Raw genomic sequence first — 16,003 nt, forward strand, 5'->3', positions numbered from 1 at the left:
ATTAAAGAACCTCACAGATCCAATCGCAAGAATATCATCACCTGTGATGTGATATTAATATTTACTACCTAAACGTGCTTTCACAGAAACATCTGGAAAACAAATACATTCTCTTTTTTCTTTTCTTCTTTGCCCGTTTTATGTCTGGCAGATAGGGTGATAAGGGAGAGATTTGTTTATCAGCAGGCGGCTTTCTTCTGTTTATCTGCAGGTAAAATGGTTCAGTCTTTTGTTTAATCTACTGTTAGCACTCTTTGAAAGTTTATCACAAGCAGGTGCAGCAGGACAAAGAACTGTATCGCAGTCAGTAAACTTCATGGTTGGGTGGTCTTGCTTACTCATGGCTCAGCCAGACAGAGGTTATGGGAAAGAAAGAGAACAGAAAGAGAGGGAGGGAGACGAAACAGTCTCCTCATTTCAACTAAGTTTATCCTGAGCTGGTCTGTACTCAGCTTCTGCTGTTTGGATTTTCCATGCCTAGACTATGAGTGATCACCCGGATTGATGTGATTAACATATCAGTCTGTGATCTGCTGATATGAGAAACATTTCACTAGGGGTTTATGGGATAGCTAGAGCAGTACACTCTTAAAAATAAAGGTGCTTAAAAGGTTCTTCACAGCGATGCTATAGAAAACCATTCAGTCAAATGTTCTTTAAGAAGCATCTCTTTCTTACCTTTTTATAATCTGAAGAACCTTCTTTCGCCACAAAGAAACTTTTGTGCAAAAGAAAGGTTCTTCAGATGTTAAAGGTTCCTTTATGGAAGCATTTAGACAAAAAAAGTTATTCTATGGCATCATGAAGCACCTTTATTTTTAAGAGTGTACACCAAAATAATGCAGTTTGACATTTAATTTGGCTTTTATATATATATATTGCAGAACTCTAATAAAGAAAAAGTGAAAGTGTTCACTGAGATGTTTAGTCATTTTCTGTCATCGTTTTATGGTTCATTTTGTTTCAGCATAACTTTATTTTTTGGAACACAAAACGAGACATGTCTCGTTTGCTCACTGCATTTCTTTCATCAGATGATAAATCTAACTAATTTATTGACTTAAAATTCAGTCTGTTCAGCACACAAAGCTATCTTATGAATTCAAAAGACTATATAGAAGTAGACAAAAGACTGTATAGAAGTTACTGATTCAACAAAAAAAAGTGACAGTAGAGTGACAGTGACAGTTATAAGGTCCCTTTCCACGAAAGCACTTTTTGTAAATAATATGATCACTGATCATAAAGATGTTTAAAATGTTACAAATGAATTCATTATAAATAAATACTGTTCTTTTAAATTTCTTTCTGTAAAATAATCTTGAAAAAAAAAATGGATTACAGTTTCCACAAAAATATCAAGCAGCACAGTGGTTTTCAACATTGCTGATAAGAAATGTTTCTCGAGCAGCGTATTAGTATAAGTGATTTCTGAAGGATCATGTGACACTGAAAATGCAACCTTGGTGAGCATTGGGGGGCTTATTTCAAAAACATAAAAAATCTTACTGACCCCAAACATTTGAACTTTAGAGTATGTTTTCATTGTATAGAACATATTTTGTGCTCTACAGAAGAAAGTCAGTCATGCAGGTTTGAAAAGACATGAGAGTGAGTAAATAATGACAGAATTTTGATTTCAGGATAAACATCCTTCCATGAACAAATAATCCCATGATTTTTGGTGAAAGTGTCAGACACGGATGGGTTTTTGTAATCTAGAGCAGGATCTAATAACTTGCAATGGAGACTGAAGCCAGTGGAAGCACTATGAAGAGAATTACAGTACGAGTGGGATTAGACTCATGAGCACTGCTCATTAACCCTCAATCCTCTCTGATTGAAAAGTGAGACACTCTTAATCCAGAACTGCCCAAACTGAAGACAGGGCACTCTAACAGAACTCACTGTATCAGCAAGTTCCCGAAGAGCCTTTCAGATCAATAACGGTTTAGCATTTTTAGACAATCCACCTAAAAATGAAAATTCTGTTCTTACCTTCATGTCATTCAAAAATCCTCTGACTTTCTTTATTCTGTGGATAAAGGAGATGTTTAGCAAAATCGTTTAATCAAAAATGTGCAGCATGAACATTCTTTAAAACATCTTGTTTTGTGCTTCATGGTAGAAAGTCAGTCATATATGTTCGGAACAACATTAGGGTGAATATAGGATTAAAAATATATATATTTTTTGGTGATCTGGTACAAAATTGTCAGGCAACCTCGCCAGAAGACAGAAAGCATGGACACTATTTGCTCATCCTAGATTTATTGTAACCAAATTACTCTTTTAAATGAGGTATTTTGTGCTTGGAAGCCACTCCATTAATCTCGAACCAGCAGAGCATTATTCCTTCAGACTGATGGAGTGCTCTGTTTGTGAAAACCTGAATTCGTGTGGGCAGAAGTTGATCCACAGGTCACCGGCCAGCTCAGCTAATGAAAAGTGCCTGAGTGCTTTAACTTAATGGCAAATGGAATCTGGTAATTGTTCACCGTTTGGCAGGAAGGATCGAAAAGGGGAGGGAGGGAATAAAGGAAAGGTTTATCATTCTGCGTTGTGAGATATTCTAGGCTCTTAAAGCATTCAGGGAGAGTTAATGTCAGGAGAGGGAGTAGCACTTAGATACTTTTCCTTACTTCAGGAATTTTCCAGAATCCTTTCTGCTGAGCTCATAGGCTGCTTAATCGCCACTGCGGCTGCACAAAAAAATGGCTTACAGGACAAAGTCGCCAGTAACTAGAACCTGAGATCTTTGAAATCTGGAATTAAAAGGAAAGGAGAGACCCTTTCAACAGTGCCCACCTTAATCAAACTTTGAATTATGTCATTGACTGTATGACTTTCTTTATTCTGTGGAACATAAAAGGAGATGTTTCAGAATGTTTGCTTATGCTTTGCATGGAAAAAACTAGTTTAGAAGGATTAACATATGATATAAACATTGCCATTTTTTGGTGAACTGGCCCATTATTGGTCGCGCGATCAAGCAAGAAGCTTGTTTTCAAAAAATCTGAATTGTTATGCTTCGCTTTGATCTCAAAACTTGAGAGCAATAAATAAAAGGATGAGAGACCCTTTCAGCAATGCCCACCTTAGACAAACTTTGAATTAGGTTACTAACTAGGCAAGAACCAACAAGTTGAGTGTGTTTGCACAAGTATATTGACATTTGAGTTCGCTTGTGTTGATTCATGGTGTAGCTCTACATGGTTTAGATGTCACAAAGTGTCCTGGGTGATGTGAGTCAGAAACAGAGCTGAAGACAGAGGGGGAGGAGAAGACCTCCCTTTAACACACCTGGTTTTGTTGTTGTTACTGTGTATATTCCCCTGAGCTGAATTCATGCCCTATAGGCTCATCACTCGTGAAGAATGCAGACGTTATGCACTGAGGGTTGTTGTTACAGCAGAACTTTGCACTTCATGGCTGACATATACGCTAACAGATATGTGGTCACAGTTTTTGTTAAGTGCCTCTTCATGAGTGTCCAAGTGTGCCTAAGGCATCAATCAGAGATAACTCTCCTAAGCAGAAATCAATAAAAACGTGGGCAACTGTGTTTAAATTCTCATTCATTAGATAGAGACCTCTGGGAGTTTGTCTGAGTGGTTGATAAAGCTTTTGAAGATGTTTGAGTCCAGCAGGGGAAAGTGCTCTTGAATGCACTGAAAGTTGTGTTGACGGGATAGTTCACCCTCAAATATATTCACCATCATGTCATTCTTTCTTCTGTGGAACTAAAAGTAACACAGTTTCAGTCTGTTCCTCATATATAATTTTTCTGCTGCTTTTTTTTTTTTTTGTCTTTTTTGGACCTTGACAGCTCCAGTTCCCATCCAACTTTCATTGTACGAAAAAGCACAAAAAGTACTTTTGTGTTCCACAGTAACAAGAAAGCTATACAGGTTTTCGAATGACAATTTGAGTGAGTAAATGACAAAATGTTCCATTTTGGATGAACTACCAACCTCTCTACCAATTTTTTATCATGTTTCTTCAAAAGCAATTGGTTTGGATGAACAAATTGTGTGGGTTAACTTCTTTTCAGCCCAGACACACGTTTTTGTCTGTTTTTAATTGGGGCTAATTATTTCAAACACTATAATTCACAGTGTTGTTTTAGCAGTATTTTAGGATTTTCTTATTATTTATATAATGTTATAGTCTTACCCCAAGAAATATATTAAGAACAATTGCATTTTATGGACTGAAACTAATTTACAGAGCATGCTAGAGAAGGACTAGACCATCAACAAGAAGTTATTTAATCTTTGTTTTCACTGGGATTAGTCTAAAATTGTTCCTTCTTTCCATTGTGACTATTTCTGGATGGGAATCCAGTCTGTAGCTCCCAGCTGTGACTCTACTTAAAGTAACACAGTGGTGGAATTCCTGTGAAAGTTCTTCTGTTGCATCATTTAAAATGCAGGTTAAATTGACCAAGATTATTGTCATGGTATGGCTGATAACTGATAAATCCCAGATATTCTATATTATTTGGCCAAAATAAATATCCAGTTTTTGCCTGGTTGTTAAAAAAAAGTTTAAAAAAATGTAAGCCACACTGAAAATGTATAAATGATTGGCTTGAAAATAATAAATGTCATTTGGTTTGATAAATTGTATCCAATGCAATGACATTTGTTTAAGTGTAGCTCTAATGCATTAGAGCCAAGTCACCAAGCAACTTCTTATGAATAATCAAATAATCTCTCATAAAGTCACTTCTTCTCAAGTTTGCAGCAACTTAATTGGAGATCTGGTGTTCTTTGCCCTAGTTTCCACAGAGCCCTTATGAGACTATGAGCTCTGACAGGTTTGAGGCCCACACATGCAGTACTGACAGAAAATTGTAACTTTTAATCGTAATCTGGTGCAGTGGATGGACTGTTTCTTCACTGCTTGTCATCTTCTTTTTGTTCTGTTGCTGTTTCTTCTGTCTTTGCCTTTGCTTTTCGCCTACTTGCTAACTCTATTTTGTTTGAGGTTGCCATTTTTTCTTGTTTGTCAATCTCTCTAGTTATCTCCACCTCCTTTTATCTCTTTCTTTCCTTCTATCCCTCGCTTTTTCTTGCCCTCTTCTTTCTGAACAGGTTGCGAGCTGGTTTTCTCAGTGCTGATTAAAAGTAGCGTCTCTGTTTGAAGTCTATTCAGCAGGCTGTGTGTGGTTGCTTATTAGGGTCAGCCAAGAGGGTTAGACACACACACACACACACACACACACACACACACCTAATGAATGCTGTGTCCTAAAGAGACTACTTGTTTCAAGAAGAGCGTGGTTAAGCAAGGATGAAAAGATGAAGGGATTTCCTGAAATGTTGGCACTGAGTGTGGGTTGTGTGCACACACTCTTTCTTTTCGTCTTTCTTTTCTCTTTGCTCCTTTCTGACGTGCCATTTAATGGCTAGACAAGCACCTGGTATAGAGAGGCCGGTGAAATAGAAACAAAAGGAAATGGAGTGAGAAAAAGGGAAGGCTTTAAAGGTGAGAGGCAGAGCGCTGTAGACATGCAGTGAATTTCAACAGCCATGGAAAAGTTTATGAATTTCATTTGAGTTTAACAAAACAGATCTGTTCAATTAGACTGCAGCTAATCTAACCTGAAATAATGCTCGTGTTGGAGATGTAGCTGTTATGCACCAGATACATTGAGCACTGGTGCTCATTTGGGAGATTGAGGTTTGAATCTAGTCTCTGTTGTGTCCCAGTCGCTTTTTTTCCCTAATAAATTACTCTTTAGCTCTTTTCCCACCAGCATAAAAAAGTGTTTTATCCGAGATTCATACATTGATCAAAACTTAAATGTGGGTGTAACACAGTTCATTGGGAAGAAGGAGGCGGGAACCGGCGAACATTTAAATAAAACTTTAATAACAAAATAATAACAAAACAGCGCGACAGCCCCTTGTGGACGACTGTCGTGTATGAACAGAACTAAAAATAAATAAAATCCAGGCCTGGTCCTCTCTCATCCAACACTGTTGACACTCCTCCTTTTATCTTTTCGGAGCTCCTCCGTGGGACTCGAGACCAGTTTGTGGTGCAGGTGTCACAGATTCTCACTAACTCCACCACTCCACTCACTCTCGACCACGCCCCTTTTGTCACAGTGGCTAAGCAAAAAATAAAAAATAAAATAAAAATAGTATATCGCTTCTATCAACACCCCAAAGTTTGCACAGTCCTGTTAGTTTTTGTAATTTTTTTTATTTTTGCTTTTTCAATGATTGCGTTATTTTGCATGTGCATATGCTTACATATGCGATAACTTGTTTATGCTTCTTCTTCACTGCGTTTTGATCCAGACATTCAGTACCCTTTCAGAAGATGTGTAACAGCACCCCCTACCCTATAAGAGTGAAAACACAGAAAGACGGAAAATTCTGTCAGTGGCGGGGAAAGAGTTACTGTATTTTTCGGACTATAAGTCGTACCTGAGTATAAGTCGCAGCAGTCCAAAAATACGTCATGATGAGGAAAAAAACATATATAAGTCGCACTGGACTATAAGTCGTATTTATTTATAACCAAGCACCAAGAGAAAACATTACCGTCTACAGCCGCGAGAGGGCGCTCTATGTCTTCAGTGTAGACTACAGCAGCACTGAGCAGCATAAAGCACTTTCTTGCGGCTGTAGATGGTAATGTTTTCTCTTGGTTCATTTCTCTTGGTTCATTTCTCTCGGTTCATGTCAAATTAATTTTGATAAATAAGTCGCACCTGACTATAAGTCGCAGGACCAGCCAAACTATGAAAAAAGTGAGACTTATAGTCCTGGTAATTATAAGTTGTGACAAAAGCCCTATATTTCACTTTCTGGATGCTGATTGGTTAATACAGCAGTCAACTTCAGTTTAATTTAGTCACGGTTGAAGGGGTGTAGTAAGTGTCATAATCAACACAGTGAGTTTGATTAGGACTCAGTTCCAAAGTGATTCCACTGGGGGAAAGAACTTTATACATCACTTGATTGTTTTAAATTCATTTTCAGTGTTTGTCAGCTTTTTTTTAAGCTACAGTAGTTTACATTTCGCAAGCTAGCCACTCAGTTTGCTGGCTTACCATGCTGTTAGACACATAACCTGGTTACTTGGCCTACACTAGGGGTCTCCAACCCTGCTCCTGGAGAGCTACTGCCCTGTAGATTTTAGCTCCAACCCCAATCAAACACACCTGAACCAGCTAACCAAGGTGTTTAGGGATACTTCATAATTACAGACAGTTGTGTTAAAACAGGGTTTAAAATAAAGTGTGCAGGACGGTTGTTCTCCAGAGTTGGAGAACCCAAGTTCATATCACAACATATCACAACAACTACCTCCTGCAGTCACAGGTGGACTAAGTTTCTTATTTTCATAGCTAAATTCACATTATAATTATAATAACTTGTTACAGTTATATAGAACTTTTCTGGGAACTCAAAGCCCTTTTAAATGAAAGGGGGGAATCTCATCAACCACCACCAGTGTGCAGCATCCACCTGGATGATGCGACGGCAGCCATATTGCACCAGAACACCCACCACGCATCAGCTTACTGGTGGAGAGGAGACAGAGTGATGAAGCCAATCAGTGTATGGGGATGGTCAGAGGCCAATGGGGAAATATGGCCAGGATGCCGGGGTTACACCCCCTAATCTTTGCGAAGGACATCCTGGTATTTTTAATGATCACAGAGAGTCAGGACCTCGGTTTAACGTCTCATCCAAAGGACTGTGCTTTTTACAGTGTAGTGTCCCCATCACTACTCTGGGGCTAGTACCCACACAAACCACAGGATGAGCACCCCCTGCTGGCCTCACTAATGCCTCTTCCAGCAGCAACCTAGTTTTCCCAGGATGTCTCCCATCCAGGTACTGACCAGGCTCAGCCCTGCTTAGCTTCAGTGGGCAACCGGTGATATGGCTGCATCATAACACAGACTTAATAGATAGATAGATCTTGAAAGTGTTCTTTCTTTAAGCACAGGGATAGTTCACCCATAAATGAATGAACAAACAGTTGCTGGGAGCCACTGACTGCCAAATAGTATTGAAAAAAAAAATACTATTGAATGCATTGACTTTCTGCAACTGCTTGGTTACATTATTTAAAATATATATATATATATATATATATAAACATATAGGTTTGTAACAACTTAACTTAAAAAATATACTTTTAAGATTCAAAGTACACCGCATGTACACATTCAGTACAATTAAGTCCACTTCATATTTATAAGGGCTGTGCTGACAAACACCTGTTGGACTCGGCTGGGCTGAAGATGATGCGGCGTCAGTACAATCTGTATAATGATGATGAATGGTTTTTAAGATGGTACCTGATGTTGTTTGGGTGATGAGTTTCATGGCTGGTCTGAGGGTGATTTGTCTGGTCGTAGTTGCTCTACACTTTGATTTACTGAAGAACAAAGCTGATATACGACGTGAGACAGCGTGTAGATTCATGCTGTTATAAATCAGCATGTGCTCATCTAAAGCTCTCCAACATCTATCGAGCCGGACTGAATCATCAACAACTGTCTCCATAAAAGGTACTGAAAAATGTGTGTTTGGGTGATCGGATGAGCAATCTTTACTTGTTGAGACAGATATTGTTTTGCTGACCGAGTTTGACTCTTCGTGTGTGTGTGTGTGTGTGAGAGAGAGAGAGAGAGAGAGAGAGAGCAAGAGTGTGTGTGTTTTGGTCATGCTGTGTGTGTCTGTGTGTGTGCGAGAGAGAGAGAGAGAGAGAGAGTGTGTGTTTTGGTCATGCTGTGTGTGTGTGTGTGTGTGTGTGTGTTTTGCTCATGCTTTGCACACCAGCTAATAGCAGATGCTAAAGTCACTTCCAAGCTAGTTTTGAAAGCATAAAAACTTTGAATGGTAGTGTCATCTCTATCTTTCTTCACTACTTCTCATATTTTTCTTATTCTAATTCTTATTCTCTTATCTTCACTCTTTTTTCAGTGTCAAAATAAATGTGGAAATATTATGTGCAAAGAGCGTTAACCACGACGGTATTCCATTTAAGTAGCCATGAGAAAACATCTGTTTATTTCTCCTTTCCTCTTACACACTCACACACACACAGAATAATTGGAAAAAAATAGCATGGCTATTATGTGATGTGTGTAAATGTACATGTATATATCATTATAAGTAGATTATAAATTACATTACTGCATATCATTGCTGTTTTTGCATATTTTGTTGATTACCATTTTCCTAATTTGTAAGTCGCTTTGGGTAAAAGCGTCTGCTAAATGACCAAATGTAATGTTAATGTTAATGTTATAATTATAGCTCCTTCATGCCTACTATTGTCTAGTGTGTGTGCAGAGTAGAGAGATGTTAGTTTCTCATTTTAGGTATTCTAGTCAGTAACTGCCTCTCTGCATATTAGAATTTGATAAACGTCCCCATAATCAGACTCAGGAAATAGAATGAGTTCAGCCATTATGATATCATCAGTCAGACAGCCAGACCAATCATCTCGTCTCATCTGACTCTGAATTCCTTCAGGCTCATGTAGAGACAGAGGATCATGGAATGTTGAGCATAATTAAAGGAAAAACTCAAAATTGCAGAGTTCTAGTTAATCTGAAGGCCCTTCCTGGGCCGCCGATCCGATCCCCTCATATGAAAAGCTGTCATTGTCTGTGTTTTTTGTTTCTCTTTTCCTGTCAGCTCTTAAACTTTTGTAGCCTGTTGTAAAGTGATATTTTAGAGCACGCTCAGTGGCTGGGAATGCTGGAAATAATCGCTGCAGTTCATCTGAATTCGTGTCCATGTGAATTAGATGTAAGTGTTTTAACATAGCATTTAGTGTAAGTTTGAAACAGCCCTCATTTCCTGACATCACAGATTGGTTCTCCTCCATTTCCTCGGGTGTCTGGAAAGTTTCATTGATTTAAAGGATGGCTGTATATTAAAGAAACTTAATTTTACTCAACCCTTTTCCTTTATCACTTTCTCTTTCATCATGTTTCGCAATGTTGTGTGCCGACTCACTCATTTGCACACACAGATATGCACCTCTAATTAACTTTGGCTGTTCTGTTGGGGTCAGAAGTTGAAATAAACTTTGTCATTATTACAGAAATGTGTGCTAATAAGATACAGTATGCAGTCATTTTTACACCCCCCCCCCATGTATAAAAGGCATTAAGCAAACAAGCTATTTTTTTATATTTGAATACTTAAAATTAAATATTAAAGAAATAATAATAAAAAGTTATATTATATAGAAATACATACTTGTATATAATTATACTTTGTTAAAAAAAATATATTTTAATATATATATATATTGCTTTTTTTCTTTTATTTAATCACACTTTTATCCAGTCGCACAGTTTAGGATTAGACAGAAAACAATTGCTCTAATAGTTTCTTTCTTCATTATTAGAACAGGGATTTAAATCTAGAGCCTTTTATTTCAACACTAACCACTTTCATTTAACACTTTATATAGACTACAATACAAGTACTGACTGTAAGATCAGAAGAATTCATCTGCATACATATTGCGTTCCTAAACCGACGGACCCACAGGGCTGTCAGATCTCCGACAGAATACAAAGAATTAAACATATCGTGTGCAATAGACAGCCCTCTGTCTGTTTGCTCTCAGCTTTTCTCGTGCTTGTTCTTGACTACCACAGCGACACCCTCCAGCCACAAAGCAAATATTTTCCCAAGTTAGCTGGGTCTATAGTGTTTTTAGGTGAGTTCTCTGTAGTGTGTTGTGTGTTTTTTTGAATGATGATGTGTAGGAAGGTGTGTGTGAGAGAGTGAGAGGTAAAATAGCTGTTGTCATCTGTGTATGTTTACAGGTTTGTTTTTGTCAGCAGATACTGATTCAACTAAGCCCTTTTGCTGACAGTTTGCAATTCTAACCCCCATAGCATATTCATTTTTCATGACACACCATTATTTATCTTATATAGTGAGAATAGATTGGATTATTCTGTTTTAGCGGGCATGTTCTGTATTACTGGACAGAGAGGACCTGTAGAAAGGGATAAAGTGTTTATATGTTGTGTGTGTGTGTGTGTGTGTGTGTGTGTGTATGTGTGTGTGTTTGTGTTCAGATGGGTTGATGAGTGATTGGGTTTAAATAACAGAATTTAGCACCTCTTTATGCTATACACTAAAAGTACAGTATGAACATTTTATTATTCATTTATTTAAATATTTGCTTGCATATGGAATATTTCTATTTTATTTTATTATTTACTGTAGCTGTGAGCACACTCTTCTCATTGTGTGTGTGTTGTATTTGCAGAAGCACACGAGTGTGCCATATACAAGCATCTCTTGACATCCACATGACTTTGTGTCCGGGCCTGAGTGTTTGTGTGTGTGTGTGTGTGTGTGTGTGTTTGCTTTAGTATGTGCATGAGTGTTTGGGGGCAGGGCTGACCGGCCGAGTGTTTAAGCATCTGCTGAGTGTTTTAAGTTTTGCAGATAACCAAGGACAGTTATGTCTTTTCCACTATTTACCATCCGCCTTTCATTCCCTCTTCACTCCTCCCCTCTTTTAGTTTGTCTGAGTTGAACACACACCCTCATACTTGCACATACACACATAAACACTCCAGTGCTCTGTTCCATAACTTTTAAAGGAGCTCTCAACATGAAGGGATCTTATGCTGTATTATGCTGCATCCTAAGCTCGTTTTAGGCAAAACCCTAAAGCACCATTGCAATCCCACAATGCATTGCAACAACCTCAAATTCATAAAGAACCGTAAAATGTTGATAGAAATAGTTCAGTGTCATTAGAAATTTATTATTTTATCCTAAATTTGTGTTTTATGCCTAAAGTGTCATGCAACACATGAATCTTCCACAATAAAAGCAATCCCTGAAAACATTGAAACAAACTCACATTCATTAAACTATTGATAGAAATCATTAAATGTATTAAGAAATGTATTTTGTAAAGTAACAAAAAAAGTTTTCAATAAATTAATTCATTTGTGTCATTTAATTTGTGTAATTGGATAAATTACAAAAAAACATAATAACATCCCAAACTATTTCCTATGCCACCTATGTAAAGCAATCCAAATTGCTCAGTTATGATGTTCCACAACAGTTAAGATGCTGTCTTAGAAGACAGCTGTCTATGTAGTCAGTATGCAAAGCTCGCTTGGTTCTGGGACAGATCTGTTGTGTGTTTTGGAGATGTTTTGTTGCGCTCACTTAAGACCTCACCGGAGACTGAAACCTGGCTCTGATTCTAACAGCAAGCTGAGGGATTTTGAGAGGAAGCTCTAAATTCACAGACGCGCACACAGAACATGCGGCCCTCTAGTTTGTGTCGCATTGGGCTCCGTAGCAGGAAGTCCTCCACATGTTTTGCTTTAGCTTAAGGGATTCTCTCTCTCTCACTTCACTCTTCATCAGTGGCTCTTTCTTTCTCTCTGTCACACATCTCCTTTTCTTTTCTTCTCTAAGTTCTCCATTCCCTCTCTTTTTCTTCTCGCAATGAGGTGATCCAGGCTGGAGGGAGTGCCAAGAGAGTTACAAAAACCGCATTCATCGCGACACACAATCGAAAACACACACACGCTCATACAACACGTCCTGTCTAAACAATGCTCCTTGGCCGAGTCTGGGGGAGTGATTTGAGTTGGTGTAAAGGGACAGCACAGGAAGTGTCAGCAAGAGAGAGAGAGATTGGAGGGGTTTGGAGAACAGGAGCAGCCCTGCAGCGAGGAAAAAACTTTCCCTGCCGCAGCAGCAGGCGGAGTGGGTCTCAATCTCTCGTGCTCCCTTGTTCACGCTTCGGTTGTTGTTTGGATGTATGCTCCTGGACAGGGCAAATAGGGTGAGTAGCACAAGCTCTCTATTTCTCTTTCCTCATACTTAAAGAGTTGTAAAGGGATATTAGAAGCATCGTTCAGTTCCACGTCTCCTCTGTAGCACATTAAATCCTTTTTTTCCCCATAACTTTTATTGAGACATGTTTAGAGCTTAATTAAAACACAAATTCCGACTCCACAGCCAGACCTCTGCGTCCTTAGTGCCGTATCCATTACATTTACAATTCAGCAAGTTTATAGTCTTCCTCCCCCTGTGTTTATTCATTCCGGTTGGCAGTCTACAATGCTTCTCATATTTTATTATTGTATATAAGGGGAGGATATGGAGGCAATTGTGCATAGTGAGGGTCTATGAAATATTTTGGGAAATATTTGACATGCATCACGGTCGTTGGTCATCATGGTCAAATCGACTTGTAAAACATTCTTGTGCCTAATAAAACTGTTTAGATGTGAAACTTTCTGCGTTCAGTTCTTTCTCTTTCAGAAAGGAAAATTACGTTTTGATGCATGGTGATGTTGCAGTTTTTGTGTTTGCTTGAAAAGTACTCATCTCTGATTGAGAAGTCTATCTATCATTGCGCAACCACAGAACTGTGGTTTTACAGCATGCACACAAATATGCAAACATATTATTTGTGACAATGCATTCCCATTGAGAATTCCCTCTTATCACCCTATTGCAATTCCATTGTAACCTACCATCGGCCTTCTATTATTCTCATTCTTCTGATTATTTACTCTTCTTGCCATAGATTTGTAAACATGTTTAACGATCATCTCATGAGATCCCATTCCATGCCTGTCAGTTGCGAATTACTTGGATGCCGTTGACTTTATTTATAATCAAGAGAAATCTGAACTCATTGGTTTCAGAGTTATGGCGGCAGCCAGAATTCCTCTGGGTAGTGACAACTTTTCCGAGTTTCTCCCTCCATGCTGTTTAAGTAGATTTGCATCTGGAGGTTTTGGGCAGCATCCCATGCGTGTCTGGAAGGAATATCAAAGCTTTTCTCTCAAGGTTGTTTGTCCAGAGATGCTGGATATAAATTTGAATATAATTCAGTTGTGCTGATAGTTGGAACCTCAATTTTATGATGCGGAAGCTTCTGGACCTGTGTTTGAGCATGTGTGAGTTTCTCAGGATTCAGGAGCCAGGGAATGAGGCCAGTGTAATAGACTCTTAACAGTTGGGCAGAGTATGTTACTTATTCTTATCCCTGTAGACAGCCTGATAATGCAAGTGCTCAGCCAGTAAATATTCAAGTTATTGTGCTCATTTCACTAGCTGGTCATTTAATTTAGTATTTTCCACCCTAGCTATTTTGTTCCTAAGTGGTATAAATACAAAGTTCTGTCATGAAACGACAACTAGATGGTGCAGGTTGATTCTGGTTCTAACTCAGTCTTATATAATCACATTATTATTCAAATGGTGCAGCTGATTGGTTCCTTTTGTAACCGCTGCCAATGAGCTTGCTGCTCAACATTCAAACACTTGGCTAGTGCTTGCTGTAACACTTCAGAAACCCTCCACCTTCCCCAGCTCCACCTGTTTAGATCTGTTATGGGGTAATTGTATGTATTTTATACACAGGGGTTATTACATGTTATATGCGCAGCAGCAGTATTTTTTACATGCGTGCAACAGCATGTCTGTGGATGTATTGGCAGTAGCAAGATCTACTTTGGCGAAGACCAAACACATTAACATTGCCATGTATGTTACCATGCTAAACTCTCCAGGTATTGTAATGACAAAACGTATTATTAGTGGGTCCACAAGGGGAATAGTGTGTTGTCCTATCAGAGGCTTTTATTTGAAGTTCCCTGCTCAGCAGACCATTTTAGACACAGATTTATGTTTGCATGATGCTGGTCTATATCTAGCTGACTTTTTAAGCTTGTCTTTTCAATAGTGTTGTGAGTCTGGAGCCTGAGGCGCAGAACACTAAATGTGCCATGTGAGTCTTACAAGCCAGACTATCAGAATGCTGCATATCCTGGCCAAGAACTGCAGCACATGTCCAGTTGTTTGATCAACATGAAATTGTGCTTTTAATGTGATGTCTATGGGTCTGATATCATAAGAATATGCATAAGAATATGCAAACACTGATGCAGCTGTCTTTTTGCAAGGAAGCACCAAATAGCTGTATTAAAATCCATATAATTTTATGTAAATTTGGGGATATTGCATAGAAAATACAAAATAGAATGTGGTTAAAATGTGCATAGAAAACCTATATGTGCTCACTTGAAGTGGATGAATGTTTTATATAGTAAAACATTAATATATTCCTAGATGCTCATTAGAAAAAGCAGTGTGACTAAATATTTTGCCTTCATTTCCTTGGTTTTGTTGTCTTGAACACATGGGATGGAAACTTTTTTTCTGCAGTCCTCCAATTTTTCACAGAAATTAAATTAACAACTTGGATGTGAATGGAGCTATTGTAGCAGCCTGGTAAACTTTTATGGACTGATAAAAACGTATGCATCCAGACTCAAATAAGCTGTCTAGTGGCCAACCAGACTGAACTGGTGGATTTTGCCAACTTTTTTTTGTGTAAAATTTGTGTCGTACAGGCTGTCAGAAACGGAAACTAATGACATTGATATATGCTGTAATGATGCTAACACTATTGGCTGATATGAACTGCAATATACTGTATGTTAGCTGCCGTTACACCGACTAAAACACATAACAAAATCTTGTGTGACAGAGCCATTTTATCCTACATTGTCCAGTCCTTTCCAGAGATGCCTCTCACTGTGTTCCCACCCAAATTTTCCTGCAGAACATTCATTCTTCGAGAATGAGAAAATAAGAGGCAAAACAGTGATGTCATAGCAAATATCACAGAACGATTTGCGAAAGCCAGATGAAACAGCTGCCCCAATTGAGATGGATTTAACCTTTTACTCTCAGCAGAGTATTTATTTTCCTTACACTTTTGCTCTTCGATTCAGCACACAGTATCAGTGTGTTTCCTCTGTTCTTGAGCTCTGAACAACTACACCTGTAGCACCATCTCAGAGGAGTCTTCATCCATCAGTTCTCCATTAAATATTAATCCTGTCTGAGAGCACATGCCCCTTTTATACAAGCCTGGCTGAGAGATAGGAACTAATCGCTAATTGAATCGCCCTCATTTAACCAACTTCCTCAAAGGT

The 16,003-nt window shown here is 38.5% G+C and overlaps 1 protein-coding gene across 9 annotated transcripts in view; it reads left to right on the plus strand.

Moving 5' to 3' along the window:
* Nucleotides 1-16,003, plus strand: part of si:ch211-285f17.1 (sickle tail protein homolog) — a 131,385-nt gene that overhangs the window by 41,874 nt on the left and 73,508 nt on the right. The window contains exon 1 of one of the 9 annotated variants that reach the window (XM_052595701.1): nt 12,587-12,831. The exons of the other annotated variants lie outside the window; for them this stretch is intronic. The gene's annotated coding sequence lies outside the window, so the exon portion shown is untranslated. Of the gene's footprint in view, nt 1-12,586; nt 12,832-16,003 lie in introns of those variants that run through there. 9 annotated transcript variants of the gene reach the window in all.

The sequence above is a fragment of the Carassius gibelio genome, chromosome B24 (assembly GCF_023724105.1).
Source record: "Carassius gibelio isolate Cgi1373 ecotype wild population from Czech Republic chromosome B24, carGib1.2-hapl.c, whole genome shotgun sequence".
Lineage (NCBI taxonomy): Eukaryota > Metazoa > Chordata > Actinopteri > Cypriniformes > Cyprinidae > Carassius > Carassius gibelio.